The 13,319-nt window shown below is 30.2% G+C and overlaps 1 protein-coding gene across 2 annotated transcripts in view; it reads left to right on the plus strand.

Annotated features, from left to right (window-relative positions):
- LOC126859114 (uncharacterized) overlaps positions 1-13,319 on the plus strand; it is a 72,880-nt gene that overhangs the window by 23,131 nt on the left and 36,430 nt on the right. The gene's annotated exons all lie outside the window — the stretch shown is intronic.

A 13,319-nucleotide genomic window follows, 5' to 3' on the forward strand; every position in this document is an offset into this window, starting at 1 on the left:
TAGTGCTATAAAGTCTCTTATTTGTCTATTAAGTAGATAGAACGTAAGCGATAAAATTTCTAATTAAAGAATGTGCGAAGAGAAAAGCGGTACCTATCGCATATTAGTATTCATAAATAATTAATTGTAAGTTGCACGACATTGATGTAGAATAGATATATGAGAATTGTAATATACATATAATGCATACACTATAATATGTATATGTAATATATAATATAATTATGTATATTAAATAATTTAAGATAAACATTATACTAAAAGCTCTTTCGACAGATAATTATTTACACAGATACAGGTAGTTTAATAATTAATGATTATTAATATGTTATTTCACTATCTTTCACAGATTTTTTCATCAATTAATAATCATTATTATTTGAAAAAAATAACGAGAATTAATATTATTGCTGAATATTGATAATAAAGAAAATATTTTTTTTTTTTTTAGTTCTTTAAAATAATAGAAATTTGCAATTAATTGAGGAATAAAATCTTACGCAAAATACAAGCTATAATAACAAAATAAGATACAATTTATTAAAATAATTTTACATTTTTTTACATTTTCAATATAAATAATTAAACTATAAAAATGCTTAAAACTGTATTTTAAGAAATTATAAAAAATATATAATATAAAAATATATATAAAAAATATACACGTGACAGTGCTTTTAATTTAAATTAGCGAGATGGATTTCTAAATATTTGATAACGCGAAAAAACATGATATTTATGCGGAAAATCAGATTCTTTAATAAATGACGCAGTTGCCTCATTTGTTTTATATGCTATCATATATACTATATACATACGTTGCCCCGGTTATATACACAATATACATAAATAATAAGGTACCATACAGCGTATACTCTTTCGCTAAAGATCCGTGTAAACCCGTTTAATATGCTCTTTATGACGAAGTGGATACTAAAGCAATGATCGCGATGTTTGCATTTAACACGCGGCCAAAGAGATGTGGCCGCTTCACTCCATCCATTATCCTTAACTGAAAGTAATTATAGGGGGAAAGAAAAAAAACATATGCACGCGGGTAAAAAACGGGTAACAGGTTCGCGGGAGGAGATTAGGCTTTTTGCGTTCTCCACCGATCTCTCCTTTATTTACATTTCCTCGACACTCTTGTTTTATACATACGTACTCGGAAGGGAATCCCGATTAAAGGAATACCTGGCGATTCGCGGACCGTAAACACATTCGGCGAAAAAACTGTAGCGCTAAATTATCTTATATGTATTATTAGAATGTCGGAACTGCTACCACCGCGTTACAGCAGTTAATGTACTCGTCATTAACATATCTCTTTGATAAGATACTGCGGAAAACGGCAGATTATTGCCGGGAAATATTTCGCGTTCCGTATTTGCTTGCTGCCATTAAATTTCCTACTGCGAAATATTTTTGAGAGAGAGAAAGAGAGAGAGAGAGAGGTATTATTAATTAAAATTATGATTGATTGATGTGTGACAGAAAATAATTAAATAATATATAATATGATGATGATATGATACTAAAAATTTTTGTGAAAAGATCGATGTCCTAATTTTAAAGCAAATATAAACAAAATAATGATTAATTTTATTATATATATATATATATATATATATATATATATGGCATTTAAATTGATTAAAATTATATTATATTTAAAGAGAGTACAGTTGCTACCACAGTTCATTTAAATGTGTAAGTCATAATTTCAAAACATTTCTTCAAGAATATAGAAATGCAACTGTATTTTTAGTTCTACACATCTTGTATTTAATGCTAGTAAAAATTTTTTTATAATACTCCGTATTAATAATCGCGATTAACGTTGTCGATGGGCAAGAAATAAAGTGGCCATTTAATCTCGATAAGAAACAGAGCGCTCCTTTTCGCAGGATGTATAGCTTCGGGCGATGGGAAGAAAGTTTCGCAAGAGCAGTTTAATTTTGCAGTCCGTTAGGCGATAAAACGCAGAGCGAAGGTCTATGACGAGCTTTGTACAAACACGTAGAAGCGAATGGCTACATGTAGTCGCTAATTATTGCGATTGCACGCGGCAATTATGAGTGTCAATCATTAAAAAGAAATAAGGACAATAAAATAAGAAACATTTCTCCTTCTCTTCTTTTCGTTATTATTATAATTAATAAATATAAAAAAATAAAAATTCTATATGCGCTAAGTATCTTTAATTTGAAAATTAATATATATTTTTAACAATTAAATACTATAATTAACAAAGAAAAATATATAATAAATTATTAAATATATAATTTTTGTATTATTTTACGTAACTACGTTTCTCTTTGATATGATTAAATATAACTTTAATTATAATTGACATTTGTGATCGAAATTATCGATCGACGAAAAATAAAGCCGTTCAAGTTTGCAAAACCAAACGTTCTCTTCTTGTAGCTTCGAACGGTCGAAAGTTTCGTAAGTATGATTTATTTCTGCATTCCGTCTCAGAAACGAGAAAACGGATCATGCGATGCGCTGCGACATGAAATTGATTGAGCAACAAGTTCAGAAGCGGTTGTCCTTCAATTGCATGCGCGAGTTTTTGGTTACATGCTCCGTTTGTTACAAAGAGCAGTTTGTCTCTAAAAAAAATTTATCATAATCTCTCTCTTATTTTATGCGATATTCTTATTCTATAATATTTTATTATTCTTGTATTATTTGCGATATCGTTATCTTGTAAAATTATACTTATAACTTTGAGTCAAGAATATACATTAAAGCCATACAAAACAATCTTCGATCCTCGATAAAATCGTTTCAAGTAATCGCGTTACATCGAAATAATCAATTTCTAATTAGTGCATAAAATCGATTTAAATAATAGTTACACTGAAATAACCGATTTCTAATTAGTGCGTGAAATCGATTCAAATAATTATTACATTGGAACAACTGATCGCAAAATCGATAACATTATCTTCGATTTGTGATGTTGAAAAAATTAATATCACAATCAATGGACATTAGCTACAGAATAATCGATTCTGAAATCGCGACATTCTATTTAATAAAAAATACACCAATTGAAAATTTAAGTTATATTAAAAAGATTAGTACATCAAGAGATATTATTTTTAATTTTATTAGAAGAAAGACTTTTATATTTTTCTCTTCCTCTTTCTCTTTACATTTATTTTAATATCTATTGTTGAAATAAACTTAACGATATATACATGATACATGGTTGTTAGAGAGAGCTTGCGTAATTTCATTCAAATTCAAAACATAGATATTGTAATTACTGTTTCAAATTTCAAAATTATTTTTTTCGAGAAGAAAATTTTGTAAGAAAATTAATTTTTGATTTTTTTTTTTTTTTTTATGAAGAACCTTGTATAACCAGTTCGGAAACGTGCTTATTCATTGCCAACTCGTGAACAGTTATAGTCAAATAACACTTGTTTCACATGCTTATTTTATTGACATCTTTCCATTTAATTTGCATATTTGCTTATCTGACGCTCATTTCTCTTCATTAAATTTATACATAGACAACTTTTACAAATGTTTATTATCCAATTTTAGAAATGACTAAAGTAGAAGGATAATGACACGCGCGGAGGGGAGTCATATTCCGTGTAATTCTATTCGCTACAATTCGCTTCTCGTCCCACCGATTGATTAATGATCAAGGAGCGAGTGAGGTTGCTCTTTAACCGTACGGACGCGCCCCGTTTCGCCTGAAATTTATTTGTTTCACACTCGAGCTGCGGGTGTGTCGACTTGCGGAATAACACATAAATCAGCCTTCGCTATACCCGCCGTCCTCTTCTTTTTCCCCTGTTCCCTCGAATTCGAGGCTCTCACGACATGGATCGCTATCTCAGCGATGGATCCGGAAGCAGTGAGAAGTGTCACGGACATTTCGGGAGACTTCGTGAAATTTCGTACGAAGCAATTTCATATGAAGCGTAAAAAAAGTCGAGAGTTACGCAAAGAGATACGTACAGTACCGTAGAATTTCTGCAGAAAAGTTTCTTTTCACATTGACATCAACATTGGCAGCATCTCTGAATTATATACTAATTATCGCGACATGATTTTAAATAAAAATTAAAATCAATACTTTTTTACACATGCATATATATTATATGTATATAACATGTAAGGTGTAAATAAATTATTATTTAGATACATAATTAATTTTTATATTACCACATATATACACACAAATATATACACAAATATACACACATACATGTTTTGCTTTGGTAATTTTTATAAGATTAGGAAGAAAAAAGTGAGCTCGCAATATTCTATAATTAATGAAGATCTTCGTCGCTGATCTATGTTATATGCGCCTCGTCATTCTTTTCCTTTTTTTTTTTAAATAATCGATATTTAATGATGGAACCGTTAACTTGCGTTTAATCCATTGATTGACACGCTTGATCGATTTGCTTGATTAACTAAAGAAAAAAAAAACAAATCAAACTTTAAATAAGTTAAAAAGTCAAATTTGACAGGGGGAGAGAAAGAAGAATGAGCTTCAGATCTGTTTAATATAGAATTGTATGTAATAGTTTATTTTGTAATATACTTTATTAATTTATTGTGGGCGATTCTTGTTTAGTTAGTTTGTTGTCTTCTGATAGCATCCAATAATTAACTGATACTTTCTACTGTGATACACATATATGCGTTGACATTAATTGACAGTAAAGATAGCTTGCAAAATGTATCTGACATATAGATTTCAAGAAAATAAATTGCTTCCGTGCAAAATATTCCGTAACGGCTAATATTAATCAAAATATGTCTCTCATTTATATTTATGAAGTGTTAATGTGTATAAAATATAAATAATTTTTTAAGAATATCAATTTTTTAAAAATATACGTCTATATAATAAAATGTATATACATATAAAAAATAGTTAAGAAAGAATATTTTATAAAGATACATTTTTTTAGATAATAAATAATATAGATAATAGATACTTGTATAAATATTAAAAAATTTTTTCGTTTATGAAACATTAACACAATATCGGAATTATTTAACATAATTTATTTAACATAACAATTGTTTGCATTTATATTATTATTATTCTATGGAATATAATTAGAGTTTATCGTTAATATTGTTGATAATGACATAATGAGTTGCTATTGCACTAGCCCGCCATAAATCATATCAATGATTCATATCATGTGTTAATTATCTTATTATTATATTTTATGACTGACATATATTTGTTATATATTTGTTTTACATGTATAATATTACTCAGAAATTATCAAAAAAATATCAAAATGTATATTAAATTGCGTGATGTGTAACTTGGGTAAATTACGATCAATCTTTCGTGTCCGCAAACGTCTACGAAATGCAACGTGGAGTTGCAAAGTAATATTTCATTAGCAAATATATCACTTGCGGCAACGTGTCAGACTTGTCAATTGCATGGTCAATAATTACCAAGCATGTTTATTGCCGATATTATTCCGAACTATATCTCATCGTTGGATGACGCTAATGACCTTCTAATACGTAACCCGCCCGATGGAACAAGATTTCTTGCACGATACGCATAAATTTTATTGCGCTACCTCGTTTCTTTCTTTTTTTCATTTGCGCCAAGATCGTGGGCGCAATTAAACGATCCAATTTTATCAATGAGGCGATGTTTTTAATGTGGTGATGTGAAGCATTAATTAATTTGTCACCGTGAGAAAAATCAATTCATTTATTTATTTTTCTGAATTTTATCAAAGGCGATATTTAAATTCTGAATAAGAAACAACAGATTTTTGTTCTCATAAAGTTTTCATAAAATTTTATCATTATATTAATATTAATATGTATGAATTATTAATTATTAAAATAATATGTTTAAAAATAAAAATTTGCAAAATAAAAATTATGAAAATATATAAAATATGTTCATATAAATAAAGATGTTTTTTTATTTTTTTTTATTTTATTTTACAATGTAAAAGTTACAAACATAAATATCCGTAATTTTTAACTTGATTAATGAAGTGCATGAGAAATATGTGCTCAGAGAAAAAGATATCGAAGAGTACGTTAAATAATGACTATATTCCTTCGTTGTGAAAGAAATATAGTAACTCTCGTGGGAACCGGAGCCTCTAGTTATGATCGCACGTTGGGCAATAACTTCGCGAACTGGTTTATTTGGTTCCCGGCATATTGCATATCGCGATATTCATTGCGTCGGATCGACGAAATTATATCGACCGCAAATACATGTTGTCGCTGCCCTGTGGCTGCCAAGGCCGCAGATGCTGCGTGTAATCGAAGATTTATTTATTCCCGCCGGAGATTTATTTATTCCCGCGTAACGCGATCTCTTAGTATCGCGTGGCTCGCTTTTAACTCTGTAATTCCCGAGATTCCTGGGCGACTTGCATCTGTCTGGATCATGTCTGGAAAATGTTATCAAAATTGCAATTGATCATTTTGATATCACTTTCCTATTTATTAAACAGAGAAGCAACTATAATATAATTTAATTCGGAAAAAAAGGAGAGAGAAAGAAAAAAATGATTATTTTTATAATATATAATATTAGACATTTCGTATAATTTTTAATTGTATTTGTATATTTGTGCACCTGTAAACAGGAATAAAAAAACAGTTTTTGTTACGTGGTCCCTGCACGCGTTCGAAGCATGATTCGCTCGATGTCCGTCAATATTAATAACGGTTTCCGCGAGCAATAAATCGCGAGTAATTAACATTGGAACATTACGAACGGAAAATCAAGTATATCGCTTTTTCACTTCGCAACATCGAGCCGTCAAGCTTTATTAGTTCGCGAATATTCCTGACCCGATGTATATATGTCTGATAGACAAATTATTTAAGTGATTTGTAACCACAATAATTGATTGCGATTTAAACGTGAACATAATTGTGCAAGAGATCACGTTTGATCTTTCACTCGACGCGAACAAGATTAATTCGCGATTTTGGCGATCTTTGTGAGAATTGCGTCATAGTAAGTCTCATGTGAAAAAATAATTTTAAATTAAAAAAAATGGTTTTTTTTCTCAAATAATATTTAATAATAATATTTATTTAAATGATAGTACTGAGCTTTAATTAGATAGTAAGCTTTGGTAATATTGAGCTTTAATTAGATAGCTGTTAGCAAAATATTCTTATTATAACTGCAGAAACTTTAGAGAAATTCCTTGCAGAAGAATTTCTTCTAAACTTTATCAATTGTTAAATTCGAAAAATATGCTAAATTTGCAAGAATGTAGTTGTCCGTTTCTCTGTATCGAAATGTAATGACTAATTATTGATAGTAGGGAACCGTTAATAATTTAATAATGCGCTCTCCGAGTTTAAGTCGAGCAATTTAATTCGGCGAAGTGAAATTTAATTGATCATAAACGTAACGGCGATTGCAGTTGCCGAACTCGACCAGATAGAGTGTTTAAAAATCATCGTTTTTTTTTTTTATTTTCTGATACTTCAATCAATCTGAATTAATAAAAAATGAATAAAAATTTAATATTGTTTTTTTTTTGCAATTTTTTTATTATAATTAATTTCTCTGATATCTTATGATAATTAAATTTTTAATTAAGATTTAATGTATGAAACTTTATAAAAAAGTATAAATTAAATATTTTTTAATCAAGTACAGACAGTTATCTTTGGACACGTAAAATAAGAAATATTTTAAAACATTGTTGTGTGCCATGGATAACCACCTAATTTTACATGGCAGTCGAATTATATTATTTAAATAAAATTGCGTGGAATCTTATTTTGTTTGTCCCGACAGAAAAATATTTGTCAACATAAGCGACACTTTCGCTCTTTCAGCGATCCGATGTTGCATATAAGTCGTATGTATATACATATATTTCCATACAGATAACTTTAGGTAGGTGTTCGAAACGTAATACCGTGTCGCCATTGAAAGAACAGGCTGGTACTTAGTGCCCATTTATGTCACTGGCGCGTTAGATCGAAGCCTCTCGTAAAACAAGTAGTCCGCACTCACCAAACACATTGTGCAACGCTAATGGATCGAGTTTATTCATGCGGTCATTGTTGAATGACTGCGATCGCTCGAGTTCCACGTGGCTTTCGTCATGGCTTTGTTACACGGAGAAAGTATCATATCGTGTAACGTGACGACGAAAGATCTTGATAAACTGTTGAATAAAAATCAGCGTATCTCTCCTTGAACTTTCCGCAATATTAAAAGACAAATCTTGTCTAAAATTTTGTCGAATTGTAGATAAGAATTTGATAAGAATTTGATAACAGAGATTTGTAAAATATTACACAGTATAGCCATTTTATTATATAAAAGTGATGTCACTTATAATCTCGCATATAGATTTATTTAGCAAATAACAATATTTCGAGATTTTTTATAGAAAAAATATTTAAATTTTATTTAATTTTTTTCTAACTCTTGACGCTTTTGTTAAACAAAAATTTATTTTAATTTTGCTACGGTTAATTAATAAATTTGATCCGTACGATAGAAAGGATCGTCAGGTGTTAATGTGATCTTCGTGACACTTGAACTGACACTTGAGTCTTCGTGACACTTGAACTTATACCTGTATGATGCTTGAATGTATTGCTACTGTAATGAAAGATTAACTCAATTGCTTTGATCTTTTCAATTTTACTTTTATTATATCCTCACTTGAGGTCAAGAGAGAGCACAGCTGTACAACTTTATACAATTAATGATGTCAGGAAGCTCCACTATAAGATTTCCGATACATCGATCTTTCGGTATTACACATAAATAATTATTATCGAATTTTTTATTTTAGTTCATAGATTTATCAATCTTTTTCTAATTCATTCTTCCTTAACTAAACAGAATGTAAAAATTATTAAATCTGTTTATTAAATGTGATGAATTTATTAGGACAGATAGCGTTTTTTTTTTTCTAAAAAAATAACAATTCTTTGTACAAAAAGATTTAAAAATCTAGTTATGTAAACTTGAGGAAAAGTTTGCAAAGTGTAATGCATTGAAATGCTTTAAAATATAGAAACAATTTGATATATTATAATAATTAATATAAGTAGAGACAATAATAAAGAATAGATTGTAATACAATTTACTTTTTAACAAGAGAAAGGAATTTTTGTTAAGAAAAAATTAATACTAAATTATTCAAAAAATTGATGGTCAAAAGGGCACTCGGTGATTCCGGGATACTGTACAAACTATCTGATATTAATTAAGGAAAAGCATTTAACATTCCGCACGAAGAACAATGCCGTTTGCTTTCGTGTTGCAAACTATTAAATAGACGGCGAGCAATTCTCTTGGCGAGATGTAATTTCGTCTCGCGATAGTGCACTTACACGATTCTGCTCCGTGTTTTACGTAACGTTCGCGATTTTTTTTTTAATTAGCCGCGTGTGCCGCGAGAAAAATCTTTTTTTTGTGCACGGGAATCCTTTCGCCGTCCTTCTTTCTTTCTTTTTTCTTCCGTGTGTGCGCAGAAGAAAGTCGAATGATTCGACTCCCGTGATCATTAAGCGTAGAATAGAATCCAAGATACGTTTTATATTGCTTCCCCAATTAAGCGTATTTAGCGACCGCGATTGCGGTCGGTGTCGCGGTTACAATTCAATTGTCAAATGACTTCAATTATACGATTATATTGTATGTACATAGGCGGCTGTTTCTCGTTAAAAACGCATTCTGCGGTGAACTTAGGATCGATTTTCCTTACTCACGCAATTTTTCGCGAGAGACTCAATTATGAATATGTAAATTGACGGTGAACTATAAATGTTATGAATATGTAAATTGATGATTATAAAGTGTGCGCTTTATTTAGTTACGCACAATTTCATTCGCCAACAATTATCTCTAGTGTTTTCAAGAATTTGCTTTCAAAAATTGGTTTATAAAAGCCTCAAATAATAAATTTCCTTAGATTAGATAATTTAAAAAAAAAAAATTATTGGATATAGTACAATAATAATGATTCTACATTTTTTAATTATTTTTTCATGTAGAATTATTTTCTTCCCCATTATATCAATTTATAAAACATTTTGCATATAGAAGTAACCCTCGTTATTATAAATTAATCGGCGAGACAAAAAATGTCCCGTTTCTTCAACAAGTTCCATAATTATTGCAGAATTATATGTTTATATCAAAAATTCTGTACATCATGCTCATACGTTGCTAATTAGTGGAACGGTAATTAAAAAAAAATAACATGGATGCGGTCAGTCAGGTGGATTTTCTCTTCGACCATCGAGTTCAGCAGGTCAGTCGCTGTGTACTTGAAGTGGATCTCGGTCCGGTGCTTATATTCCGTATCGCGCCGAAGGATCGTAATCCACCGTGTCGGTACAACCAGTTCTTAACAGACGTTATCTGATTACACGGCCGGTCCAAACAGATAGTGTCGAATCGGTTGTGCCGATTCAGAAACTCGCGTAGGTCATGGATACACGGAGGTCGGAAATAATTTACCGCTGACAAATAAATGAAATAAAATAATCGATTAAATTATGCGTGACAGTTATGAACGAATTTGACGGAAAACCGGATAAATGTATGAAAATATTAAAATGAATTAATGATTATTAAAAAGATATATGATTTTTCCGAAGCTCTGTAGTCGAACAGTATAAAAGTAAATAATAGAAATATATCTAAAGATATTTAAGAGATTAGATTATTTCTCTTTAATAGTCTACTAAAGATTTAAATTTAGATAAAGATTAGGATTTCTTATTAAAGATATCTGTTTTTTTATTCTTTCAACTTTATAGTTTCGCAACTTGTATTGTTAGAAAAATCTTTAATTTTTTTAAATATTCTTCGTCTTTTATCTGTGTAAATATAAATTTATTGAAAAGTATATTATCTCTCTCGTCTCTCTTTATAAGATTCTATAATGTATCTTTCGATGTTGCGTGTAGTGAATATATCACAAGATAATCATTTAAATTAACTTCGCCAAGGCAATCTTACTGAAGTTATGCTGCTATAAAATATATATGCGTTGCGGTCATTTTAAATCACTCTTTTTTTTACATAATTAAGATTTCTTCTTATCTCAAATTGAATATATTTTTATCATCTAATTGCGGAACAAAATATGCATCGAATATTGTTGATATTTTCGCGTGAGTGTATATATTTGGAACAAGGCCAATTATTTCCGGGATGCAGCAAACGGTATATCACCTAACTCCTAATTTTCTATTAGTTCTAAGCCGAGCGAGAGAAAACTCGTTTGGAATTACTTATATACGCAGATCTCTAGATATCTTTCGTGAAGCTTCATAAAAGGAGCTCTTTCGTCTTGGATATCTTTATGATAATATATAAAATTAGTAAATATTTGCTCAATATATTCTTTAGACATTAAGGGCATTTTACTGTCACATTTTCTATAATATTTTCAGCGATATATAGTAATTTAATAACAATTTAATGATGATTTAGATAGAAGGCATTATGCTTATTACTGCGAAAACTTGTTTCGCCATAATGTTTTTCATCTTTCTGTCATATAGAAAATATATAAAATTTGTGAGAAAGAGAAAGAAATATATAAGATAATGCTTCGTATGTGTGTCAATGTTTAATTCACATTTTTTACTTTAAATGTAATCATATAAGCGAAAAAATCGCGAACATCAAACGTCAAAGATCACAAGATTGTAAGCCCTTAGTTTTAGTTTTGAGATATCGATATGAAATATGCATGAAGTTGTAGGAGATGAGCAAGAAATTATGGATTTGTCTGTGCCGAGAAAATTGCCGGTAAATGCGTTTCTCGAGTGGTTTTACATCATAACTGTTAAGGCAACTTTTGACCTGAGATGAGCAGTTTGTCAAGTTGAGACTTGCGCATCATAAAAAAATTTAATGAGCCATGAGCCTAATTAACGACGCATCGATGATGACTCGACGCTAAGAGTCTACTTAGGACTAGGCATATAATGCCTCAAAAGCTTTGTCGTGTACGTCGTGTCTTTGCTAAGCAGGATCTTCCTCACAAGATCTCCTTCATGACTATATTCTCTGAAGATGCCATTTCTCTCGATCAGATTAAGTGAATGAAAGGCGGAGAGAATCGCGGCAGGTATAATGGTCTATAGTGATAGCAAAAGAGAGAGAGGGGAAAGAAGAAGGAAAAGAGAATGAAAAATAAGAAACGAATTGTTGAATGGACAGAGAACGCATTCGTAATTGCTGTAGCGTAATTGTTCGATTTCTAGCAAAATAACTAGCAAGAGTTATATTCACAGCTATTTATTAAACAAGCTTTAGTCAAAAATAAGAATAATTCAATGACAAGCTAATTAAGAATAGAGACATTCTTTTGAATAGAGACATTAAAAGAATTAAATTTAAATAAAATTTTATGAATACGAATTTTTTGAAACATATGATTAATTTATGATATGTTAAATTAAGTATTTGTCATAGGATCTGTGATGTTTTTTTTCACGATTATAAATTTTATAATAAATCGAGCAATATTATCATCACATTGTAATTCTTACAAAGCAATTTGTATTGCATTATATGCATATACATCCTTTTTATATTTTTGCTTTTTTATTTTTAGATACATTTTTTTAACAAATTAAAGATAATTTTATTTATATGATTTTCTCTTCCATCGATTCTTCAACTCGTTCACAGATCGATCATAGATACTTGCTTGACCTTGCAAATGCTATATGCGATCCTGCGAATCTGTTATTTCGCATCTTGCTCGTCATCCGCTCGCAGCATCTACGCTTCTGCGGATCATATCCGTAATCTGATATGCTGCGAACGATCACGTGCCAGCGATTTGCCATTATTATGCGCATACCTACGATACAATCCAACATTTCTACAAATGTAGGATTGTTTTTTTTTTTGCGTTTTACAATGTAAGAATGCAAAACGGCGGGATTCTCCGAATCTGCAATCGCAGATGGAATTTCAATTTGTTTTAGATACACGCACGTACGCGCATAAATTTCATATCTCGAAATTTTTAAATAGATTAATCAAATTAAATGCAAATGAAAAAATACGTATATGTACTTTCGCACAACATATCGTGCAGGTACTATATATTGCACATATATTTGAGCTTGTAAAAGACTAGAACAACGTCATCGTCACAAAATTGCAAATTGATATCTGGTAGCGCAAAATAAATATTTCGTGTGAACGTAAATACATATTTCGTCTCTCTAAGCATTACGCACGCTAATGGCAAAACTCGTCTTTCTTATATAGCTTTCTTCAAAAATATGATGTATCTCCGAAAGAGTCATATACT

Source organism: Cataglyphis hispanica, chromosome 2, assembly GCF_021464435.1.
Source record: "Cataglyphis hispanica isolate Lineage 1 chromosome 2, ULB_Chis1_1.0, whole genome shotgun sequence".
Taxonomy (NCBI): domain Eukaryota; kingdom Metazoa; phylum Arthropoda; class Insecta; order Hymenoptera; family Formicidae; genus Cataglyphis; species Cataglyphis hispanica.